Here is a 10,000-nt window from a genome sequence, read left to right as displayed (position 1 = left end):
TGACTAGTTGAATCTCTCAGAGTTTATCGATTTTTTGTTAATATATTAATATATTTCTATGACTAAATACTTTAACATATGAGGAAGTCATATTTTTTGGCCATAGGGCAATGGTGCCATATGTACGATCTGGATCGGGAAAATGCGATACCTTTCTGGCTTTCCTATACATAATTTGTTTTATTTTGTTTTTATCATTTCACTCAGAGACTTTAGACAATCATTCTTAGAAAACAAAATATTTTTAAATAAAATCCTTCCACTGGAATTCCAGCACATTTTCAGTTTCGTTATACAATGGTCGTTGTAGCAAACTATGATGTATGTATATATATATATATATATATATATATATATATATATATATATATATATATATATATATATATATATATATATATATATATATATAAAGCACTAAAAATCAGTTAAAATTTAAATGGAAATTAAAAGAGAAAAATTTATATATACATCAGACAAAGTAGTTGAACTAACCTCGCAGAAGCGTAGTGAGAAACTGTATGCCAACAAGAGTTAAAAAACAAACCAAAGAAAACTATGACAAATATAATTGAGTAGAAGAAGCTTATTCTATTTATCTATTTTACAATTTATTGACAAAAAAGGTGTCAAAAGTAGCTGTTAGTCTTGCTAGACAGCCCACTCTTTAATTTACATAAATGAACAAAAGCTAAGTACAAAAGTAAAACACAGTAATAATTTACATAAACTAAAAAATACATTTAGTTACAAATAGTTTTTACAAATGAAAACACCTTCTACATGAATAATTTCAAATTTACCCAAAGTAAATTAACACAAACCTTATATGATTATTTCACCGGACTGAAATTACATAATACTTAATCATCGTTATAATTTTCATACAACAAACAATACAGCAAAGTCCCCAAGTTTCAGTAGAAATAGACTAAAATAGATATATGAATCAAAAGATATTTTGATTTAATTTTAACAGTTTATTGACATAAAAAAGGCGTCAAACGAATCCGTTAGTCTTGCTAGACAGCCCACTCTATCCTTAATTTACGTGAACAAAAACTAAGTACAAAAACCATGAAATTACAACTCGCTTTTTTACAAAGGAAAACACTTTCTACAAAACAATTTCGAAATTACATAAGTGAGTTTACACAAACCTTACAAGACTATTTCACAGTTTTAAAATTACATAATACTTAATCCTAGTTATAATTTTCATACAACAAAACTTTCTAGTAAAGTCCTCAGTTTCAGTAGAGATAGACTAAACCAAATACATCCCTGTTATAATAAATTTGAACGCTACAATTACACTTTAAACTGATTTAACATGTTCAAAATAAACAAAACATTTTTTTCTTTTTTACATAATAATACATTTTACAGCCCCTTTTCACATAAAAGGAGAACTATTATTTAATGTACAGAGAACAACCACTTCCATTTCAAATTCCATATTACTGCAGCAAACACTAAACATTATACAAATAAAAAGTAATATAGTAACTTATCAATTTTAGTACCTTATGTCAGTTTTTTTTTTTTTTTTTTTTTTTAATCTATTTGCTGGGTATTTAATGACGGAACTAGTCGTTTGATCAATATGTATTCAAGAAAAGGTAAGTCATGGCTTTTTGACACTTGACCAATGATGGTAAAATCTTTGTTTTCAATATTTTGTTTGCACATTTTAGCATGAATCCAAATATTATAATGTTCAGGGTTGGGTATTCTGCAACCAGTTCGATAGCTAACACCTCTATGGGAATCAATTCTGACCTTTAACAGCCTCTTGGTAGATCCTAAGTAGGTCCCAGAATTACACTTTGGGCAATTGTATTTATATACAACACCAGAAGACATATAAGGACTCAATCGATCTTTGAAGTAAAAAAGCGAGCCAATATTAAGAAGGTTCTTAGGGATAAGTTTAACTTCCACAGCTGGGAAGTGTTGTTGGATAATTTCTGTAAACCTTTTCTTAAGGAAATCTTCATGGAGAAAAGGAAAACTCGCATAGTGTTTTAGTTTAGGAACGGTAAGTTTTTTTTTTTTTTGGAGTCTGAGCCAACTTGTCATTCAATAATCTGTTAAGAAGTTTAAAAAAATATTTTGGTGGGAAAGTAGTTTTTCTTAAAATATTCACATAGATAGATAATTTCAGTATGAAAAGATTCCCAACTAGAGGTCAGAAGGAATGCTCTGTGGAGAAGAGTAAAAATAGAATTAGTTTTAAAATTATAAAAACAAGAGCTATAAAAGTTCGAACCTAATCCTGTAAAAGTCTTTTTACTAAAAATCATAGTACTGAAACCTTCTGTATTTCTAGAGACCCACACATCTAAAAATGGGAGTTTGTTACCTTCCTCCTTTTCTACGGTGAATGTTATGTTTTCATGTTGTGAGTTAGCAAAGTCAAGGAAGTTATACTCATCCCTAAGAACCCTCTCACTATTGGCTCGCTTTTCCACCTCAAAGATCGATTGAGTCCTTATATGTCTTCTGGTGTTATATATAAATATAATTGCCCAAAGTGTAACTCTGGGACCTACGTAGGATCTACCAAGAGGCTGTTAAAGGTCAGAATTGATTCCCATAGAGGTGTTAGCTATCGAACTGGTTGCAGAATATCCAACCCTGAACATTCTAATATTCGGATTCATGCTAAAATGTGCAAACAAAATATTGAAAACAAAGATTTTACCATCATTGGTCAAGTGTCAAATAGCCATGACTTACCTCTTCTTGAATCCATATTGATCAAACGACTAGTTCCGTCGTTAAATACCCAAGCTTCTTCTATTCAATTATATTTGTCATAGTTTTCTTTGGTTTGTTTTTTAACTCTTGTTGGCATACAGTTTCTCATTACGCTTCTGCGAGGTTGGTTCCACTACTTTGTCTGGTGTATATATAAATTTTTCTCTTTTAATTTCCATTTAAATTTTAACTGATTTTTAGTGTTTTGAATGAATTTGAAAATTTTTTCAACTGTTTCTTAATTCTTTTGTATATATATATATATATATATATATATATATATATATATATATATATATATATATATATATATATATATATATATATATATATATATATATATATATATATATATGTGTGTGTGTGTGTGTGTGTGTGTTATATTTGTGTATGTGTGTCTGGGTCTCTTATTAAAAAAGTATAAAATAAGGCAAATATGACAAATTTTAAAGTGCATGTTAATTTCGCTTTAACTTCATTGAAATACGGTAATATTAGAACCTTTATTCAGCCTAAGGGAGGACCTGTGGACATTCCTCTCTGAGTGGAAGCCTGAGCTTGCAGATTTCTTCAAGGATGATAAATGGCTTTTTCAGCTGAGCTCGCTAGCAGACATATTCAGCCAAGCAAATAAGCTAAACAAAGCAATACAAGGTATAACCAGAAGCACAGGTGCCATTACACCTGTCAAAAGTTGTTGGAAGAATTCAATAGCTATTACCCTGATCTAACTAAGACTCACAGTCAAAATGACTAGAGGTGTTCAATGACCTATCATCGGGTGGTACCATGAAGACTTGATTTAGGGCAGTGCTACTGAAAACCTTCTGAGTGCAATGTTTTCATGAATTCCGAATTTCTTGTGAAGCAGCTATGAAAATATTGCTACCTTTCACCACCACCTACCTATGTGAGTCAAGATTTTTAGGCATGACAATAACTGAAAATCAAATTCATGTCAAGATTAAGGATCGAAGATGACATGCGTGGGTTTATAAAGAATACCTCCACGCATTGATAACAAAATTGCTTGCAGCCACCAACTAGTATCACATTAAGTGAAACAAACGCCATTTGCAGATAAAGAAAAGGTTAATTGATCATAAACAAAATTTAATAACGACAGTTATTTGTAACTTAATTTTTCAGTCACTAAATAGCATGCTATAATTTTTAAAGCCTAAATATTCTGTTTTCTGAGAAGCAAAGTTTACTCTATTTTCCATTTCGTAAATATACACGGACTTTTTTTTTCATCATGTTTGCACAATGAAAACAATCTGTTGATTAATACTCTTTGCTGTGAAAAGGAAACCTTCCATTAACCAAGCTAGTGTGAAATTATAAATGGATGTAAAGGGGTCCACAAAGCTTAAAAGATATAGAAACACTGCCTGAGCTACAGCCTGGGAAGATCCGAATGCAAAGGATGGTCAGAATTATAAGAAATCTTATGCAACATGTTGAAATAACTAACCGAACTACGGTGCAGAGATTAATAGAAATATTAGAAGAAATTTAATAGACCACAATTTTTTGTCCAACAAATTAAGATGAAAATCAGCAGATGAAGACCAGATAATAGGACAATACTCGAAACGGTAGAATTGAATAAATTGAAATATTTCTTCAGAATAGATTGATCACCAAAAATCTTAAAAGACGTTCTCAATCAGCCATTTTTTGTCACAAAATAATATCAACTTTACCGGTACAAGAGTCAATACAGATAGGGTCTGTTCAACTCAGGCGGTGGGGGGCAGAGCTAATGCCGTGACGTCATTGGAGGTATTTCGATGATTTTCTCCATTGAATTAAAATAGGAGTATTTTTATACATTTACTCCATTGCAGGGCGTGTTAGATCAGTTATTTTAAAATATTTTACATGCATGATGTTTGTCTAATACTTGTATTGACTCTGACTGGTAACACATGAACATACTCGATATTTCCGCCTGAAGTGATGTTACATTTTCCCTTTTATTGTATGTAAAACTATGTAATATCTGGTAACTCTTTCCTCCAGCTGCAAGATGATTGGTTAAAGAATGTATTACGTCACTGAGTTGATCCCAGGTGGTCCGACTCCGGAGAGAAAATCCAGCGAAATTTGAAAAATAAAGCATTGCTAATATCGACGTCGTCCTTTGACAGCTTACAATGTGTCGTCCTTTAACATTTATCGGCGACGGTGGCTGAGGTTTGACCTTACTAGACGTAGTCTTATTTGATATCTATCACGTTCATTAACTTCAGGAGCCATGCCTTCCACTTGTGATGTATTTAGATGCCATAATGATAGCAAAAAGACCATTAATATGGGCATTCGTTATTTTACTTTCCCAAAAGAAAGAAATACGAAGAAGAAATGGATGCACGCTTGCAGACGCGCAGACGATGTTAACTGGAAGGGTGCTCTAATTTGTTCAGTCCATTTTAAAGCAGAAGACTATGCTGATGATATGAAGTACCGACTTCTGGCAATTGAAAAAAAAAAAAGAAAAAAAAAGGTGCACTGTAGGAAGAGGCTATTCCATCCCTTTTTTTTACCTAATGGTAAGTTACAAGTTGAGCAATTTGCCAGAAACCTGCATGATAAATTTCTTCCCTTCGACTATTTTCCTAAAATATTTTACTGGCTGTGACACGTCGATTACGAAAAGTAAATTACATTAGACTATCAAATTAAAGTCCTCTGCCGTTGTCTTTAAGTGATAATTAAATATATAGAAAATATTAAGTTCTTTGTTCTTTAATTGATTGATTTGAGGTTTTCTGGCGTCCTGGCATCTAAGGTCATTGACGCCGAAATTATGAATTGTTACGATTTCATAAAATCTGAAATGCAACACTGTCTTTTCAGGTAAATGTGTATCTGAAAAGGAAGAGGAGAGATGTGCACGAGCCAAAAAGTGAGGACTGAAGAGGACAGCCCAGGAAATGCTATGTGAAATAGAGAATTCTCATTCAGATTTTCCAGGTCCAGAAGTCCCTGTTCAAGAAATTATTCCACAGCCTGAAGAAAGTTCCGAACAAAATAGAATTACACAAGCAGAGGAAGTTGAAGAGCTGAAGAAAAAGATAGAACATTTGGAAAAGACCAATCAAGAACTCCTGAAACTGATTAGTTTGGAAACGGAAGTGACAGAACCTAAGTTCACATTAACTGAAATAAACTAGTTATTTCAACCTGTGCTAAGTACAACACAGATAAAATCTCTTTTAACTAATAAGTCTGTCAGTCAATGGAGCGATGAAGGCATATCGTTAGCTTTCACTCTCAGAAGCATGAGCACCAAATGCTATTCATATTTTCGTACTAAAAGAGGATTTCCTCTGCCATCAAAAAGTACACTGAATAAACGAGCGCAAAATCTCAAATGTGAGACGGGTATTTTGCATTCGGTTCTGTCACTGATGAAGGCAAAATCAGAAACAATGACGGAAATTTAAAAACTTGCCGTTATCTCATTTGATGAAATGAATATTTCTAGTAAGTGGAGTTATGACAAAGGGATGGACGTTTTGTATGAACCTCATGATAAAGTTCAAGTAGCAACCCATATACTACCAATATGATGACTCTAATGTGCATAAAAAACTGACTGATATAATTGTAAATGTTGATAAGGCTGGATTTACTGTTGTGGCAATTGTCCATGATCTTGAGGGTTTGGAAAGAATTCGGTATTGATCCCCTTAACCCAGAAAAAAAATCTTTTTTAAAAACCCATGTGCTGACAGGAATGTCTTCATATTTGCTGATGCTCTTCATATGATAAAGTTAATTAGAAATCATTTTCTGGATCATGGTTTTCTTATGGAAAATGGAAATAGCGTATCTGATGCCTGTGTCCGTGAAATGCTAATGAAAACCGTATCAGAGTATGCCTTAGCATATAAAATGAATAAAACACATATCAATGTAAGTGGCTTACAAAGACAGCGTGTAAAGAATGTTGCACACCTACTTTCAAAGTCATGTGCTAAGGCATTGTATTTTTTAGGAGAAAGGGGCTTATTAGAGAGCAACAATTGGAAGGAAACTGCCGATTTTATAGATATATTGAATGAATGGTTCGATGTCATGAATTCCTCTATGATGTTAGGAGACATAAAAGCCCGCAATGCCTTTGGGAGACATTTGGATAGCCAGAAAAGTGTTCTAAAGAGAATGATTGATACTATACTGGGAATGAGGGTAAAAAATCCAAAATTTAATTGCCTATACAAATTCCAAAAAGGTGTGATATTAACTTGTCACTCAATGATTGGGCTATATAACATGTTAAAACAGAGTCATGACATTTATTTTATTATGACAAGGAGATTGAATCAAGACTGTCTTGAAATTTTTTTTGGATGTATTAGGCAGATGAGGGGTTCTCATGATCATCCCAATGCAGTTAATTTTAAGTACAGATAGAAAAACTTTTTGCTAGGTAGGGATATTGAACTTGTTAGCGATAAGGCAAACTGGGAATAAGGAAATGAAAACCTTGACCCGTTATCCAATGAAATGGTATCATCTGGATGTGATGGAAATGGATCTGATAAATCTTTCAATGACAGGGAACTGGCCTTAAAAATATATATGACAAACATCATTTTTAGAGACCTGGAATTTGATGTGGATCTTAAGAATGACGAAATGTTCCCAGAGGAAAAAGAATTTGCCAAATGTCAGAAATCCAGACACCACAGGATCTGTTATCGAGGAAGAGCCCTTAAGATATATCGGCGGATATGTAGTGAAATTCTTTTTTTTTTTTAAATATCCAAATTTAGGGTATATTGTCGATAGCAAGACGTCAGAGACATGGGTCCATTATATAAGTGAAGGAAAACTCTATGCACCATCCGACGATTTTTTTTTCTAAGCTAACAATTTGTAGAGATATTTTTACAGCAATTCATGGCTATGGGCTTAGACCAGGAACAGAATGCATAAAAACAATGGCTGCTAAAATGAAATCTGCTGTCGCTGGTGTTCCTGACGAGGTTGTGGATTTTTTTTGCCAAAATATCAGTGTTTTTTTAGAATGCGGCACCTCAACAACATTATCGACATAAGTAAAAAGAAACAAAGGACTTGCAGGAGTACAGTAAGAAAAACCATGAAAACAACAACTTAATTTTTCCTCCTAGAGTGTACACCTAGCTCCGTGAGAAACACACCCATACTTATCTGAATTTCATCACTATTAAACTGTCATCTTTGTTCTGTTAATCTGTTAGGATTAAAATGAGAATTCATTGTACCAAAATAACTTTCTCCATGTTAATCCTTAACTCGCTGTGTAGTATTTAGTACAAAGGTCAACTTTCTCCAGGTCAATCTATACCTCTTTGGTTAAGGATAAGTGGCAGTCAATACATTACAGTATTTGAGTTCCCTTTTTAGATACATCTATACCCTATGACTATGTTTAGAAGCATCAGAATATTATTAAACTTTGATGTATGGTCTGCCATTAGGATAATCTTAACTTTATTAAAAAAAAAAAAAAATAAAATATTAAGAAGTATTTTTATTTTGGAAAGGTATCCTTGCATCGTGTTACTACGTATACCTATCAGTCAATGCTGTCAAGGGAGACGATACGAGGTGTGACGTCATGCGCTGACGGAACGTATTTTCGCTCGCTGATGAGCCGACCTCAGGTGTCGATAAAATCGACGCCTAGCACGTTTTGGGCAAGCTGAGTGAAAGTGCAATAGGGCAATATTTGGAATAAGTGAATTATATCTACAGTATAAGAGGAAATGTGAAAATACCCGAAAATAGAAACAGGCATCCCAATGAAATATTGATGAAGCTTATACAGGACGGCAAGACTCTAATGGTCAACCGGTTTGAGCCTGTGCAAAAGAAAAGTTGTCTTAAACTTGAACAAAAAGCTACAAGAATCAAGTTTTGTTTCCGATACGATCCGAAGCATCTTTTAATTCTTATAAAATTTTGATCCAGTTTAACACTATCTTTTTAAGGTTTACAAATACGATCAAGTTGTAACGGTAGAATATATCGTGAATAGCACACACGATAGGGTTAACCTAACACAAAACCGAGCAGGAAGTATTGGAGGCCATATGTTCAACAGGTGTAATGTCCTTTATGTGAAAACACCTGTTACGGTTATTCCACTATCCAAGCTAGATTGAGAAATAAAGAGACACATATAGCATAGTCTGTGTTTTATGAAATTATACAATAACAATGGTAGTGCAACATGAACAATTTCATTTCACTGTCGATGTTCCGATCAGGAAATCAATACCTCAATAGAATTGACTTATAATCAAATGTTGACAGCCATGAGACGCTATTCACGCATGGCATATAGTCCCAGGAACTAATCATATGTGGGACTTGGTGATAACAACATCCTGTTTGTAAACTCCAGATTAAGAATCAAAATGTGTCATAATACCGGAATTTACACAAATTAAGGATTCACACTTTATGACAAAAATAGCAGTCCGAATTCCAGTGATAGTGGTTGCAATAATAGTAGTAAATGTTTTGCTGATACTAAATCATTGTTGTCTTTGCATCATCTGTTTGTGGTTCCCATGGGAACCATATGAGCAGATGTCATTCGGGTTTGATAAGAGGATAATGATTATATCATACAGGTGAATAATGGTCTATGCCAGTTGTGGTAAAACAATGAGATGAACTAGTTCTCCTGTATAATAAAAAGCAAGTGTCTGTCTATATACTGTATATATGTAGTATATACTGAGCTCTCCCCATCCCTCGGGTAGGGAGCAGAGGAGTACTCCATCCCTGGGTAGAGGCGAGTATGTGTGCGTGTGTATGTAGCCTACTTGTGCGTGTGTGTGCATATTACTAATATTTAATCGACATTTTTTTACGGGTAGCGTACACTAGTTATTGATAATAATAATGATAATGAAAAAAAAATCATATAATTGTTGTTATAATTTCATTATCAAAACAGAATTTTAAGAGTAAAAGTCCCTCTCATAAGAACTATTAGCCGTGAGAAATCCTCTTTGGGGGTTAATAATCTTACTAAAAGAAGTAAAATAAACCACATTCCCTTTTATTGCACAAATGCAATATTGAGAACAAAATTATTGAGATAAAGTATGGTCTCCACATTGCTATAAAAATGTAATTAAAACATAAAATAAAGTATTAGGGATAAAGAATCCAGGCAACACCGACACTGCTATAACATGTTGAGAAAAAAAGAATCGAATTT

At 33.3% G+C, this 10,000-nt stretch overlaps 1 protein-coding gene across 1 annotated transcript in view; it reads right to left on the bottom strand.

Moving 5' to 3' along the window:
• LOC137644942 (prolyl 4-hydroxylase subunit alpha-1-like) overlaps nucleotides 1–10,000 on the bottom strand; it is a 51,010-nt gene that overhangs the window by 37,249 nt on the left and 3,761 nt on the right. The gene's annotated exons all lie outside the window — the stretch shown is intronic.

Source organism: Palaemon carinicauda, chromosome 8 (genome assembly GCF_036898095.1).
Source record: "Palaemon carinicauda isolate YSFRI2023 chromosome 8, ASM3689809v2, whole genome shotgun sequence".
Classification (NCBI taxonomy): Eukaryota; Metazoa; Arthropoda; class Malacostraca; order Decapoda; family Palaemonidae; genus Palaemon; species Palaemon carinicauda.
Note: the sequence above shows the minus strand (reverse complement) of the source record. Positions and strands in the feature narration are given on the sequence as shown.